The sequence below is a fragment of the Amborella trichopoda genome, chromosome 5, assembly GCF_054954075.1.
Source record: "Amborella trichopoda isolate Santa Cruz 75 chromosome 5, AtrichopodaSantaCruz75HAP2 v2.0, whole genome shotgun sequence".
Classification (NCBI taxonomy): Eukaryota; Viridiplantae; Streptophyta; class Magnoliopsida; order Amborellales; family Amborellaceae; genus Amborella; species Amborella trichopoda.
In genome coordinates this window covers 45,055,087-45,067,640 of record NC_142340.1, presented here as the reverse complement: position 1 = coordinate 45,067,640, position 12,554 = coordinate 45,055,087, and positions in this window count along the sequence as shown.

The following is a 12,554-nucleotide window of genomic DNA, read 5'->3' as shown; positions in this document are numbered from 1 at the left end:
AGATCTTCATTATTTTAAATTTTTTAGTTTTTTATTTTATGTCCTACTCATCCAAGTCGACTTAGACTCGGCAGAGTTACTTGGCTTGTTGGGCTAAGGTGGGTCCAAGGCCAGAGCCGAGTTTAAAAACCTCGATGGCAACTTCCCATTGATCAAGACAACCTCAAATAACAAATGGAAGAAAATACATCTCTCTCTCATCAATGAAAATATGGGAATTTACCATGAATCATCTCTCTCTCTCTAAAAAACAATGGAAATCTCTCTCTTTCTCTCTCTCTCTAAACCACTGATGATTTAGCCCAAGTACCCAACTTTTCCCTCTAAGACTATAACTCTAACCGAACCAAGTTTTGAAATCTATTCTATTCAATAAGGACTTTTTTTCTATGAGTCCATGTAGCAATGTGTCACTCTTAAAAATTTATTTTTGAGATGGGTTTTCGGATCCAATTTTTAAAGACATGTAATCTCTAACATGGAGATCATGAATACAAATAAATAAATAAAAATTTAAAAAATAAAAATAATGATTTTATGAAGAAAACATTTGGATCGTTAGTTTCAATTGTTTTTAGATGGACTATATATTTGTATCCATCTTTAAGATGATGCTTTATACCTCGGGACCAAAATGCAGTCCAACCTGTATGAAACAATTTCCATTCATTAATATGCACGTTCTTTTCCTACAAATCAGTACTCTTTATTACCTTGGATTTTGATTTTCACAAATCACAAGTCACGGTTTCTTACATTCAATACCGCCTCCAATTTTCAATTTTGGGTAGGGTTGGCAATGGGCCGGTCCTATGTTGGGCCAAGCTAGGGGCTGCACTAAAAAGGCCTTGGCTTTGGCCCATCCCTAGCTTATTAGGGCAGGACTGGGCTAAAATTTTTTTAAAAAAAACTAAAAAGAAAAACAAAGAAAAATGAGAGTTGGGCCAAGGCCTTGGCCTGACCCTATATTTTTAGAGTTGGGCTGGGCCACCAGGCCCATTGCCATCCTTAACTTGGGGAAAGCATGTTTGAAGAGCTTCCTTTTCTTTTCTTTTCTTTTTTTTTTTTTTTTTGTAAAGAGAACACAATAATCCAAAAAAGAGAGATACTAGAAAAATAGAGAGGGATAATAAAAGGGTTTGAATGAGCTTACTAATATGCAAGAGGCTAAGTTCAAAAATCGTATACTCAAATAAATTAAGCATGCTCTTGCGAGATCACACTTAGTCCATAAGCTAAAAGAACTTAGCAATATTTTATATATCTAACATTGCAGAATCTATTTCAGAAGCACATGGGATTATTATAAAAGAAAGTAGATTCTAAGTTTCTAAATACTTAGATTTGGCTGTCCAAAATTTGTTCAATCTCTCTTCATTTTTATGACATTATATTTTTCAAGCACGTATAAAATATATATGAATTAGTGTTTTAAAATTTTTCAATTTTCGATGCGGATGATAATCAATCAGGACCGAACTGGTTCTAAGATTATATAGGTCTCAACCTGGTTCTCCCCTAAAACCCCTCTTATATATATTGTTTCCTTATTTTAGCTTATGTGATGTTTTTTTAGGTTCACTATGTGACCCACCCTATAAACCCCTAATTAAATTTGTATTCGATTTCATTCTCTTTTTTAACATTTTTCTGGATTATCGTTTCAGACTAATTCAGAAAATCGTCGATCCAACATTATGACATGGATCTATGGATGAGCAATCCACTCCACCAATCGGGGTTTTGAACTATTGGTATAAATTTTTTTTCAAAGTTGGTCAGCCCCAAAAATTTAGGGATTTAAAATACTCCTAAATAGGCTCTAGGCAACATATGTACCCGCGGGAGCATGTAAACATGAGGTTACTGTTTAGACAAAGTAAAAAATTGAAAGGAAGACTTTTCAAGGAGATTGCAATCAACTCTTAGCATAAAAATGTTAACAAAAAACTGAAAGGGACATTGGCTTTTCAAAGTTGAATAGTTTAGTGAGTAGAAATCATTAGAAATAGAGTGCGTAGAAACTTCATGTGGGTCAAGTCGCACAAACAACAAAAAGATGAGACCATGAGAAGCTACTGTAAACACCAATGGAATAAATTATCAAAGAGGAAACCTAATCCCTATGGTGAAAAAATTTACTAAAATTTCCATCGGTTTAAGCTTTCAAGTTTCATGCTTTGGATAATAGAAAATTGTTTGGTGCGTTCAAGCCCGCACCTATTATTACTATGAGGGCTTGAAGATCTGCACCGTCCACCAAATCTGGGTCTTGTAAATAATAGTCTTCCAAAGAAAAAATAAAATAAAATAACAGTTCAAATATTTTATTAAAAAAAATACCATTTCTAGTTTTTAAATTTTATTTATTTTTATAGATTAATAATCTCCATATTAAACATTATATATTTCTTAAATATTAGGATCAAATTCCATTTTAAAAATAAATTATTAAGGGGCTCCCGTTTCAACGTGTGAGTGCATGGACTCATAGAAACCGTGTCCTTGAATAATTATTGATTATTGAATCCGGTTTTAAGTGCATACAATTGTCTCATGTCACGGCCCCCTTGTCATTTTTATTTGATATGGAGATCATTTTACTTTCTTTAAGCCCAAGAGATTATACGCTCCCTAGGGAGCATACTATACCGTAAAATGTTTAATGGAGTGTTTTTAGGACTTCGAAAAATTTTCAGCATATGACCTCCTCAATCTTGCTACCAATAGAGTTGGACTAAGTGGCCAGGACTGACCCCAAATAGGGTCTGGACCACAAAAAAGCCTGAGAACCGGTCTGTAATGGCCCCATGGTTGGGCTAGGCTGGTCTTGAGTTGGGGACATGACAGGGTTGGCCCGGTTTGGCCCAAATGGCCCTTCTATCTTGATTTTATTTTTTTCCTTTATTTGTCTTTGATTCCACTTGGCCTGGCTCGGGCTGGGCTGGCTTGATGGGGACTAGGGCTGGGCTAGGGCCAAGTAGCCTGGCCTAGGCTGGCCCTTTGCCAACCCTAATCTGCCTTAAGGAAAAAGAAATATTAAGATCAGATTGAGAATGATTGATTTTTGGACAATCAGATGTAGGTGTTTAGAACTCTCATATCTTCCCTTTATTTTGAAATGCCTGAGGAAATCAATGTCGATTTCTTTACTTTTTTATTTCAAAAATACTTCTATAATTTTTTTAAAGAAAAAGTTTATATATGGCTGCAGCCTTAAAATGTAGAGTTACAGATTCATTTCAAAAATCTATCGAAAAATGTTATTTTAAGGTTGAAAAACATTCCAACTGATAATCTCGACATCGAGATGTATGGATATGAAAAAAGAAGAAGAAGACTTTGAGTCCTAAAAATAATGTATCTTGCAACACATTATCTACTTGACTTTAACCATTTTTTTAGTTTAAAATTTTATAATTGGATATGAAAATAGATTTTCAAATAATCTTAATAATTTTTTATACCAAAATTATACGCCTTAATTGGATTGTTTAAGGTTGCAACCTTATAGAAACCACACCCTGTTTTTAAAGTGGATCTCAAATTTTCGATTAAAAGATTTTCTTGAGTAGGTCTGTGGGCCGAAAGAGTAAGTGTACATTTAGCTCCAGGGCGAGTACACACACTTATTTGTTTAACTATGGAAACGGAATGATATATTACTTATTATCCTAAACTTCTACAATTCAATAATATTAGATGGGTAAGAATTGTAAGGGAGTTGTGGTTTTCATTCCCACTTACAGCACCCTACCCACACTATAAAAAAAAGTTAAACTTAAAACTATTTGAAACAATAAAAAGTTTATGTAAAAGTTTATGTAAGTGTGAGGCTCTAAACAATCAAATTAGAAGGCGCTTAAAAATTTTCACTAGAAGAGATTGTTTTGATGCTCAAATATCCTCAAATTAATCATCTCGACTTCAAAATACATGGATATGAGAAACAAATGGATTTCAAATTTTAGAAACAGTCCATCTTGTAATGCATTTTTGGACCGTAAATTTTCATACATCTGCTTGATCTACATTATTTTTTAAGCTTTCAATTTTATAACTACGAATAAAAAGATATTTTAAGTCTACCACAAAGCTTTCCAATATTGAAACCATATTTCTCAACAAAACTTTTCAATATTGAAACTATATTTCTCAACACTATTTGAAAGTGCACTTTACTTTGATTGTTTAGAGCCTCCACTTTATACAAACAGCACCTTTTGGAAAAATGGGTTGGGCATGTCTTCTCCGGAATTACCCAAAAAAAACAAAATTGTTTCCTTGAACCTCAAACAAAGAAGTACAAGGACACGGTACCTTTACCATTCTTTTTTATGGACACGGTTTTTATGCGGCCAAAAATGCAGGTATGGCAATAAATATATTTTTTAAATATAATTTGATCATAATTTTCAGATAATATATAATATTTAACATGGAGCTCATGAATATGAAAAAATAAATAGATAATTAAGAATAATAGTTATATTTTAAACTTGTTATACCTTTGGACATCATATTATAGAAATGCTATTCAACCCTAATGAAACAATCTTTCTTTTTTTTATTACCCCCTCTCTCTTTAAAGGGCATACAAATGCATTTGTACAGGTAAGGTACACTTTCAAATTTAATCATGGCATATAACTTCGATGTAAAATGTTTTTAAGATTATCTCCAAATCTATTTTTATATCTAATTAAAAAAATTTATATTTCAAAAATAGTTAAAACATATGAAAATCTTGAAAATGGATTGTGTGGATAATATGTTGTAAAATGCATTATTTTTGAGATTTAAAATCTTTTTATTTTTCAAAGTCATACAACTCGATGTCGAGATGATCAATCAAAAAGTTTTTCAACATTAAAACTATTTATTCGGATGAATTTTTGAAGTGGATTTGCATCCTTATATAAACTTTTTCCCTCTCTAAAATCCTTTTCTTTCTCTCTCTAACGAACTAAACAAGTTCCTTGAGCTTCACGTAAAGAAATCCAAGGACATCAGACCTTTACCATACTTTTTTATTGCCTCTCTCTCTCCAATCCTTTTCAATTTTTTTTTCTCTCTCTCCAATCCTTTTCAATTTTTTTTTCTCTCTCTCTCTCTCAAACCCTTTTCTTTTTTTCTCTCTCTCTAACGGCTTAAATAATATTCGTTGTTTACATTCCTTCTTATATTCATCTTCTATTTCTTCCTCTAATCAACTTTGACATTTCAATGTTAAGTCTACGAGTCCCTAAAATTAAAATCAATTTGAATGAGTATGTGGTTGATGCATCTTACAATTCTCATAAAATTTATTTGTAACTTGCCTCTTTAAATTATTGAGTGCCTATTCTATGCTCCCTGTGGAGCAAACTGTCCATTTGCCTCCTCATGTAAAAAGTGTACATGACAAGATTTTTTGGATTTGATTTTTGGGATCCATCTAAAATTCATCAAACGATTATCTTAAAAAAAAAAAAAAAAGGGGGGATTTTGGGCTCTTTAACACTTAGATTTTGTTGTCCATAAAGTTGATGAAATATATACAATGAGACCGTTTATTTTTGATACATGGATGTCACAATCATCATTGGCCTTTAGATTTGAAATTGGGTGGTTGAGAATATGTTATTGTCTATACACAAAGCTAAGAACAAAATTTCTTGAATGTTGTGACACACTTTCATCTACTAGATTTTCTATCCAATGGCTAAAAATGATTGTGATCTTCTTGTACCAAATATGATCCTTGGAGTTTGCATTTGATTCTTTCTTTTTTAGAGATGGTCTTTTGGTTGCGGAGTATACATCCCGAAAATTTCAGGTCCTAAAATGCCCCTAGGTTGGTTTGCCTGAGAGAGCAAATTGACAATTTGATCATATGGGAGCACAAAATCATTTAGCTTATTTATTTATGCAAAAGATTTTTCTTGGGGTTACGTTTTCATTTGGTTTAGACTTTGGGCTTTTTTTTATTTTATTCATTGTCATACAAAAAAAAAAAAAGGCCATTTACGCGTACACATGTACTTCTAAGTATTTGACTAATCCATGTTTGATTTGACTTTGGCTTAGTATAATGACACTGGTATGAACTCATCACCATGAGATGATCTCTCAGCCAGCATTTGAAAACTCTGATTGGTGGGGTGAATCGGCCAATTAATTGGGACCGATATGGGTAAAGGATTCTCTAGCCCGATTTGATGGATATTGACTGGTTCTTCAGTCCCTTTAAATCAGACTGATTTTCAGTTCCAATGAAGAATGTGATCAGTCTTCCACCGATTTCCTTTGGTTTGGATCTGTTCCTTTCAACCAAGGTTCAAAATACTGGCATAATGGTTTGGACCAATGTGACATATTCGATATGATGCGATAGCTGCCTATGATTGAAACAAAAATAAAATAAAATAAAATAGAATATATTAATTGATGTATGTTATTTAAAAGGAAAATTTATCAAAATACTCGCTATAGATGAGCTATTAGCTGCAAATGAGTAAGACATTGAGTAGTGCATATCTCATGGATATTTTGGTAAATTTTTCTATTTAGAAATACAGTTATAATTGATATAATAGTGGTGTCAATTTCCATTTATTAACATACTCAAGAAAAAATGCATTTATAGCAGGTAATTTTTTCATATTTGATCCCATTGGGTGATTTTGACTCTATAAGTACACCTTCCGATACAATTAAAAGTAAAGAATTCTTCTTGTAATATACATTTCGTATTTTGGATTTAATTTCTATTAAAAAGGGCCAAAATTGATGGGAAGTTCTCAATCAAATCTGTGTATACTTTGCTGTGCAAGGACAATGGGATGGAGAAATTAAGGAACATATTTTTTAAACTGTGTATATGGGAGAAGACTGTGGGAGTGGGTGCTACATGAAATGGATATTCAAAGGCTTTACCTTGAAAAGCAGAATGTATATTCACTCAGGGGAGGCCTTGGGTGCAACCAAGTAACAAGATCATTGTGGATCATAATAAAATATGTTGTGGTGTGGGAAATATGGAGAAAAGGAATAGAAGGGTATCTGAGGACAAAGCATAGGAGGTAGGCAAATTAATTAGCAGTGTGTGATTAGGGGTTGCAATGGACCCGGACCTGACCTGGGTCCTGGTATGGGTGACTTGGCAGGTCGGGTCCGGGTCCAAATATTGGACCCGAACACTATTCGGGTCTAGTTCCATGTGAACATGAGTAATATTTAATATATAATATTTTAATAATATTTATATAAATATAACAATATATGTTTAGTTAAAATATTTAAATAATACATGTGTATATTTAACATAACATATATATATATATATATATATATATATATATATATATATATATATATATATATATATATATATATATATATATATATATATATTATTTTTGGGTTGGGTCCAATCGGGTTCGGTTGGGTCCCATAATTTTTTTCTGGTGTAGGTTAGACCCGGACCTGTTGCCACCCCTATGTGTGATGCACTATAGCAGATTAGACATCTGTACATAAAGAATTTTGAGGCGTGGGTAGAAAAACTTTTTATGTATAAGATAAAAGAAGTTCACAATATATGTGGAACAATAAAGGAAGAGATCGAGTAAATGAAACCCACCTGTTGAAGGATATATAAAGCTTAATTTTGCTGGGAGTTCTTTTGAGAACCAAAAACAAATTGTTCAAGTATCATAGTCCATTGGTTTTATTATGGCTAATGAATTAGAGTTTAAGTCTTTGAGACAAGGTCTAAAGTTTGATATAGAAATGGGACAAGCGATTGTGGAGGAAGGTGACTCGATGAATGTAATAATGTGGAGTAAAGAAGTGGCCCTTCTATAGATTCTAAAATATATATGGAGAGAAGTATAGAATATTTGAAAGGGTGGTGAAATATACTTCGAGTGTTAAAGAGAAAAACGAGGAAGCATATTCATTAACCAAAAGAGGCATGGAAGGTAGAAAGTTTGATAATGAGAACTTGATTTGTTATGATGTTGTAATAGAGGTTATATTTGGGTTTTTGTAACTGATATTTGCCTCTTAGGAAAATGCATTTTGTGGCTAGTGAATAGTAAGTTATCTCCAAAACCCCATCGTCCTGGATGAGAACTGAGGAGTGTTGCGTTAAGTTGGCAATCAGCATAAAACATTTGCTACATCTCTATTATGAATTCTAATTCAATTGACGGAACAAAATTTATGTAACCGATTCCAAATAGTTAAAATAAAACTTGAATGATAATGATAATGACAAGGAATAAATTATCTCCAAATTATAATTCAAACAAAATACCTCAAGTCTCTAGCTTTGGATATGAATAAGAAAGATGTAGGGTCTTGCTTTTCGAAATCGAAAATCCCTTTAATGTTGTGATTAAGGATATTGTTTGTCCTACTCTTTGCGCTCCACTCCTCCAAACTTGTAATTCTTTAGTAGAACTTTTGTGTTAAGAGATCATGTGCTCTCCTGCTGCCTACCACACATTTCAGGTGGCTGAGGTCGGGGTATGGGTTTAAAAATTGGACCGGGCAAGTTGGGTCCAAGTCCAAATATTTTATTTGGATCCCGTTCCAAGTACGATCGGATCCGGTCGGGTCCAGGTCCCATATCATTTTTTGAGTCCGAGTCCATGTCCGGATCCGATCCGTTGCCACCTCTACATCCATTCACTCCCTCACCTAAAACATCATCTAGGTGTATTTTAGGACCTAAAACTTGGGATGTAACTTTCTTGACTAACTGACCAACCCAAGAAAATATGAAAGAAAGACAGTCAGATCGAACTATTTAAAAACTCAAATATTTTCTCGAAAATATTTATGTGCTTATTTGAAAGGGGATCCCAAAATTTTGTTTAAAAAAAATCGTCTTAAATAGCACTTGCAGTGTGATCCTCTTGGAGTACCTTAATTGGGCATCGCGTCTCCTACCTTTAATGAAAGTGTAGCTAGCGAAAATCATACTTGCAAGAATAAATACTCTTTCTTTTAGTTAAAAGAAAAAGGGAAGGTTTCTATACTTTTCCTACTGTATACAAAAGATATATACGTTACTCTATCCAGCTGTCTAATTTAGATCAAGTGAGTCAATGACCGTTTAATCTAGATCTAATGTTTTAGAATATATTTTTTTTATTTTTTCTACAAATTATATGAATATGAAATTTGGTACGTGCGATTATCTTAATGAAGCGCGCCGAAAATAAATATTAAATTATTTTCAATAAAATACAATGACCAAAGTACCATGATACTTTTAGAGGTATTTCGATCATTTTATTTTATTGATAATATTTTTTCTATATTTTTTATACGTGCAAGTTTAATATAGGAGTGGATACCCAGGATTTGGTATCATAATGCTTTGTAGAAAAATAGAATAAAATAGTACTGAATGAAGGGTTGGATAGGGACAAATCTTTCTATTTTGTTGCAAATCATATTTATAAGTTCCCATGTAGTGTATGCTTGCTATTTAGAGGATTGAGAGAATATTCTCCATTTAATTTTAGTATTAGAAAACATTATCTATTTAACTAAAAATACGAATACTTAGGTGCAATTAAGTTTAACTTAGTAGTGTAGACTTGGGTTTTGGGCCATGGTAAAAAAATTGAAGATCCCTTCTTGTGCTTGTTTTTGATGAATTTTAGAAATTAAAAATAGAAGCAACATGGAGGCATGCTTTATCATACTATTTTATGTTTAAGTTGCCTGATCCTTGGGATTTGGCACTTGATTTGGTTGCTTGGTCATTTCAGCATTAACCTCTATGCTTGTTTTGATGATTTTTAAATATTAGAAATAGAAGCAACATGGAGGCACGCTTTATCACATTACATTTTATTTTTTTTTAACATTCACCATAACTATTATTAATTACAAACGGAAGTAGTTACAAGGGGAATATTACTTTATGTTTAAGTTGCCTGATCCTTGGGATTTGGCACTTGATTTGGTAGCCAGGGCTGGCCATGGTGGCTTAGCACTCAGGCCACATTTTTAGGCCTAGGCCCTCGGTTTTTTAGGCGGCTCGGGCTGGGCCACTTGGCCCATTGCCACCCTAGTTAGGAGTAAGGACCACTAAGTGGGCATTTAGTAATAGGAACAATGACCCCATCCAATCCAGCCCTAAAACCCACTCAATTGATATCTTGACTCTTGATTCGAGATACAGGTATATTAAAAAAAAAAAAGAAAATTAAGTCCTAAATATGGTACATCTTGTAACAAATTATCAAAGCCGTCTATTTTTAAACCTTTCAAGTTATAGATATGTTTGATCTATATTATTTTCAAAAAAATTAGTTTTATAAATAAGGATGAAAATAGATTTTTACGCCATCGTCAGATTTCTGACACCCAAATTGCATATCCAGGAAAAATTAAAAGGTGCACTCTACTTTTACAGTATAAAGAGGGAACCTCATATGAACCTAAAACATTTATATTTATGGATTATCTTTGACTTTATCCCAAACATATTTTTGTTTCTTTGACCATAGGCAGCTTATTAATGTTTGTGTCAACAAGTTCTGGATTATATTCCATAGTTGACAACTTTGGTGTTTGTTACTAGGTATGTGATGCCCTAACTTAACTGACTGTCCTTCCTTAGTTGTCTGTTAGCGTTATCTTTTGTACACTATCACTTATTTTATATGTTTCCATAACTCCAGCTCACACGCCCCTAGTTTAGGGACCCTACACACACCTCAAAAAAAAAAAAAAAAAAAAAAAAAAAAAAAAGAAAAGGAAAAAGAAAAAGAAAAGGGAAAGAGTGTAAGAGAAGAAAAGAGGAAGGAGGGATCACAGGCCACTATGAGGATTGAGCTCTCTCTCTTTTTCATTGTCATGCATATTTTTTATAACTCTATTTTTTCTGAAATATTTCTAACATATAAAATCCTTGAGGAATTAGGTAATGAGTTAAACAACTTATAAAATAGGAGAGAATATACTAGTTAAGGAAAAAGTTTGTATAAGGGTGGGGCCTTAAGCAATCAAATTAAGGCGCACCTTAAAAATTCATTACAAGAAGTTGTTTGATGCTCAAAAATCCTCAAATTGATCATCTCGGCCTCAAGATGACCGGACATGAGAAAAAATAGATTTTAAGTCTTGTAAATAGTGCATCTTGTAATGCATTTTTTAGACAGTTAATTTTCTAGACTTCTTGAGTTTTTATAGATATGCTCAATCGTCACTATTTTTGAAGCTTTAAATCTTATAATTTGAGATGTAAACAAATTTTTAGGCCATTACAAAGATTTTCAGTATTGAAAGAATATCTTTCGATACTAGTTGAATATGCTCCTTACTTTGATCGTTTAGGACCTAGGCCTTATGCAAACCAGACTCATTCGCTAAAAGGAGAGTTTACTTTTTCAATTATATTCCTCATTGTTATTTTTAATAAAGTTATAAATAGATTTTGTTTTACCACAGGAAAACATAGATATTGAACTAAGAGGTAGGTCAAATTCCTAACTCAGTACATACTTCACCGATCAACCAATATAATGACAGTTGCGACGATTCTTAACACAAATTTCATATCTGATGGCTATGAAAGAATATAACCTACACCAAAAGTGAACAATCATACAGTTGTTAAAAAGCAACTTGATGCATGAGATCTAAAACTCATTTGGAATATATATATTTAGTCATTTGGAATATTTATATTTAGTCATGCGAACCATTAAGTTGCCCCAAGAAGTCAAGCCACATAGACATAGCTATACTTGACGAAATGCTGGTGGTTATAGATCACAATGACATAAAAAAACTCCCTACCCCAAACAAGTAGTCATTTTGTATTGGAAATATATCATACTAAATGCAGTATGCTGATATGTAGGTATGCTAAAAGTTAAACTCACGGTCCTTGATAGTGCTTAAAGGATTTATCGACTCATAACTGTCCGAGTGGAATGAAAAGTTGTAGGGTCCAATTTTCTCACCAACTTGGGACATGCCTAGTACACCTAGAAATCATATTAAAAGAACTTCATTTTATTTGGAAATGAAAAGAAGTTTATTAATTGTAAAAATATAGTTTTTAGACTGATTATAAATTTTTCTTACCATTTTTAGAAACTTATTTTCTTTAATTTGGCTGAGTTGGTTGAGCCAATTTGCCGACTCGGCCAGTTTGACACATAATATGTGCGTACCCGGTTTGACCCATCGGCCCTATTTTTCAAACACTGGTCTTACTCAGCTATGGAGGGTAGAGATGAACCACTATGCCACCCTGTCATCACCCACTCAAATAAGGAACTCTTGCATCTCAACCATCCGTTGGGTTGTGGTGGTAGCACCCCACATTTAGTTATCACATTGTGGTTTCCAATCCTGTTAACACCACCCAATAACACTCTCGAAAAAACTAACTTTCTGATCTTTATGAAATAATGGGTAGGGGCATATCTTCCACACTGAATTACCCACAAACAAAAAACAAAAAACAAAAAACATCCATTGGGGCACCAACAATGTACTACATGTAGTATAGTGGACGATTCAAATACTTTTATAAG